General features: G+C 49.7%; 1 pseudogene; it reads right to left on the bottom strand.

Moving 5' to 3' along the window:
• Positions 1-777: 777 nt before the first annotated feature.
• Positions 778-2493, bottom strand: LOC147692699 (uncharacterized; annotated as a pseudogene).
• Between the last annotated feature and the right edge of the window lie 1899 nt (positions 2494-4392).

The following is a 4392-nucleotide window of genomic DNA, read 5'->3' as shown; positions in this document are numbered from 1 at the left end:
AGAGTCATTGTCATATTGTGCCAAAATTGCCCCCAACCCCACAGGGCTGGAATCCACAGTGATTTCAGTTTTCCGTCGAGGATTGAAGTACGAGAGGTTGTCAGCAGACTCCACTGCACGCTTGATCTCTCTGAATGCTTGTTCACACTGGGGCGTCCAGTCAAACGGTTGGCCTTGTTTGGTGAGGGGGCGAAGGGGATGGCGGATGGTCGCATAGTCTCTGATGTAGCGGGCACAGTAGCTGGCCATCCCAAGGAATGATCTCAATTCACTGACATCCTGCGGGCTCTTGGTGTTGTTCAGAGTCGCTATCTTGTCCGGATCAGGTTTCATTCCTGCACCCGAGAAAATGTGGCCAAAGAATTTCAAAGTGGACTGGTGGAACTCACACTTATCTTTATTTAACGTCAGGTTGGCATCTAGCAGAGCGTGACAGACGCGATCGAGTGCCATATCGTGTTCACGAACGTCGGAGCCATATACAAGAATGTCGTCACTGTAGTTTACAGTGTTGGGGATGTGTTGAATGATTTGACGGATTGCCTCTTGAAAAATTTCCGCGGCTGAGGAGACACCAAAACTCAGTCGCTTGTATCTGAAGAGTCCTAAATGGGTTGCAAATGTCGTAATATAACGGGACTTGACATCCAGCTCTAGCTGGTGGTAGCCTTTGTTTAAATCCAGCTTCGAGAACACCCTCGCCCCGTTCAAAGCAGAAATCATGTCGCTTAGATGCGGCACAGGGTGATGCTCCCTCTCTATCGCCGTGTTGGGTAGTCACATGTCCACACACAGTCTCACCTTGCTAGTGGTGCCCTTCTTTGGTACGATGACCACTGGCGATACCAATGGGGTTGGACCATCCGTCCGTTCAATGATGTCTGCTGACAAGAGGTCTTGAAGTTCATCCTCAACAGCTTTTTGGAGATGAAATGGTACACGTCAAGGGTGCTGTGCCACAGGCCTGATCTGTTCGTTGATGTGTAGATGTATTTGGCATCCCTTCATTTTCCCTAGTCCTTGAAACAGCCTAGGAAACTTGCTGACAATGTCCTGGTCATCACTGACCTTGAATAGGATTTCAATAAGGCGGAGGCGCTCTGCAGTTGGCAGGCTGAGTAAGCAGTCAGCCTCCGGGCCTTTGATGACATGTATGACCGCTGGTATGGTGACGGTGTCGTGTTTGAGTGTTGTGGGGGATTTTCCCTAGCAAAGGAGTGGCTTCTTGGACATCCAAGTGAAAACTTGGACCGGTGCAAAAGTTAGTGGGGGCTTAGGATTCATTCTCTCATATTCTGTGACCGGGATATAGTTCAGCGAAGCCCCGCTGTCCAGTACGAATTTGGTGTCATGGTTCCCTACTTTTATGTCCAGGCGTGGATATTTCTTGAGTTGTTCGGGATCTGCAATCATATTCACATATTCCACTGTGTATTCAGAGTCTCTGGATGAAGATCTGGAGTCCCGGGACGGTGATCTACGCTCCCATCGAGATCTGCGTGACTCTCGGCTGGAGTGTGACGAGCCTGAGGACAATGTAGACTTTCCTCGGACTGCCCTTATGTGATGTTTTCTGGTGTCGGAACGAGACGGCCTCGTCGTTTCGCTTCGCCTCTCCTTGTGATAGTCCCCACACATCGCTTCGAACTGGTTCGTCCGCCCACATCTCCTACATCGCTGACCCATGGCAGGGCAGGTATCTGCATGAGGATAGTCATATCCACACCTGTAACATCTTTTCGTCCTTTCCGGTCTCCTTTCTTTCCACCCAGGTTCTCGCCTCCTGTGCTCTGGGTGTCTTTGACGAGATGATGGTCTGGGTCTCCATTGCTTTTCTTTCGAGTTTCGTCGGCTGCTGCCTTTGGCTTGGACACGACGCGCGTGTTCATGACTCACATTGCGTCCCGTTTCAATGTTGGTGGCATGTTCCTCGGCCTGATCATAGACGCGAGTCATTTCTTCAATGTCGTCTAGTTCATGGGGTTTTCTTAGTAGCCGCCTCCTGAGGGTTTCCGAGTGGCATCCATCTATGATTTGTGACTTTATGGTGGCATCTGTTGAGAAGGTGTCAAATTCACAATGTCTCGATAGTCGCCGCAGTCGGGTGATGAACGCGCTCATCGCCTCATCCTTTCCTTGGCGTGCTTGATGAAACGCATGGCGTTCATAGTCCACATTTCTTTTATGGAGGAAATTTTCATTCAATGCCTCACGCACCTTGTCATAGGTTCCAGCATCTGCAGGGGGAAGATCTTTGATTATCTTGCTTATTTCTCGACCTGCTAAGTTGCGGAGGGCAATCAATTTTTCTTTATCAACTGTTACTTTGGATCCCTCGATGTAGTCTTCGAAATCTTCAAGCCACTCTTGCCACTTGGGGCCCATGCTCCCTCCTGTGGTCAGTGTCAAAGGTTCCGGGGCCCGCAGATGCGACACTCCTGCAATGGTGGGCTTGACTTCATTTCGCTGTGGGGATGTATCTGGGGTCACCATTGTGGTATCACGTGCTTCTCACCCCTTTCTCTGACTCTGGTTGACCTGTCGCTTCTCGTTCACAGGTGCTTTGATTGGTCAATTACGGTCGTCTTCAGTCACTGTTATTTACCTTCGCTCGTGTTTGTTTATATTGCTACGGCTGCGCGTGCTTGTTCAGCCTTGGTTACTCGAGTTGATTCAAGCTTGCTATGCTTCTTTATAGCCTGTGCGTGTCATTTCTTACTGGTCAATTAGCAGGCCTGACCTTAAAATGGCCGCCCCCACACTGCACAAGGAGTCTGCTCTTGAGGCTGCCTGACCTCAAAATGGCCGCCGTTGCTGACTTCTCAATGCACACAAGACTTTCTCTCTGTTCATTCGGACCAAGGCTGTTTCAGTCAAGACTCACCGGCCGCCAGTTCCAGGAAGGACAACACTTCTCCAGGTCTCCACACCCTGTGCCACTGCTGCCGCGTTCAGGTAAGGTTGGGGTGGGCTCCCACCTTGGTTCTTGGCGTCTCGCGCTCACTCGGCGCCGCCTTGCCGAACCTCACACATCTGGAGTGAGATCGCGAGGTCGCGCGCCACTCGAGCTCCGTTTGCACCACGCTCGCTGGCACGAGTCCGCAGGCCTTCCGTGAGCGACGCTTGCTGTCAGGACGATTCCAGATAGCTTTGGGTGGCAGGCAGAGTCGGAGTGGGCTCCCGCCTTCTGCTCTTTCAATACATGCCAAGTTGCACGCATTAGGCGTGAGTCGCGGTTTTGGCGCGAATGGGTTTCCTTCGCTCGAGCGTCTCGGCGCTCGTTACTTCGGCCCCTCTTGGCTCCCTCGCAGTCGCCGGACTGAGGGATAGGGTCACCTGCTGCTGGCGGCAGCTTCACTTTGCACAGCAGCTCTTTCGTTTCTGGACGCTGCTCGGGACAGGACGCTCCTGCAGGGTTCTGTGGGTGATGGGCATGCCGATCCCACCCTCATCGCCAGTTGTCATGTCTATCCAATAATAACAGACAAGTCTAGGTATATTTATATAGGAGCTTTATTGAATACCTCCTTCAGTGTCCCTGTCCCTACTCTAACTAACCCCATCCTGTCTACACTCCTCCTCTTCCCTTCCACCCCAGCTAGCTCCACCCACCCAACTACTAGACGGCTGACTACATAACATGGTCCCTCGTTGAAAGCCATAAGCTTTAACTTGCATTACAAATACAAAGTGGACAAAGAAAATAAGTATACCCTCATTTGTGCCCAGCACAGCCAAGATGGCTTTAACAGAAGCCAGGAAACCCACATGGTTTCCTACGGTTTCACAAAACAAGAACAGTGGGTGATAGACCAGCTCTTGTTGTGCGACGCTGTCAGGAAAGTTTCACATTACTGCATCCTGATGTATCACAGCCCCCTTTCGACCACGGGAGTGGGCTTTCCAGCTCTCTCGCAAAAACAAGCACAAGAGGCTACACCAGCTGTTTGAAAAGGAACATATTTTGTAGACCCGAGAATATCAAGAAAGTAAACCTGAAGCGAGATGCACGAGGGTGCTGCTCGCAGTCCAAATTTAACTAGCATACTTTTTGAGGGTCGCAGAAAACAAACACATAGGCACAAAACCAATTCTGAAATTTTTTTTTACAAAAAGAAACATAACTGACCTTGAAAAGTGGTGTTTGTTGGTGGTTTTATAAACAATTTGTGTTCGAAACAATTTGTAGAGCAGTACAATTCTTGCGAAAATATACAGTTGTCATGCGAGTAGATAAAAGTGAAATACTTTTCACCAGTACGGTATTTCGCTAATTCCTGGGGTGTGTGCATCTGCCCTCCTCCAATAGGAAAGCAAATAATCATGGGCTAGATGTAGGTAAAATAGATTTACCGATTTTTAATTACCGAATTTTAAAGAATCGGTAATTAA

Source organism: Lissotriton vulgaris, chromosome 9 (genome assembly GCF_964263255.1).
Source record: "Lissotriton vulgaris chromosome 9, aLisVul1.2, whole genome shotgun sequence".
Taxonomy (NCBI): Eukaryota; Metazoa; Chordata; class Amphibia; order Caudata; family Salamandridae; genus Lissotriton; species Lissotriton vulgaris.
Note: the sequence above shows the minus strand (reverse complement) of the source record. Positions and strands in the feature narration are given on the sequence as shown.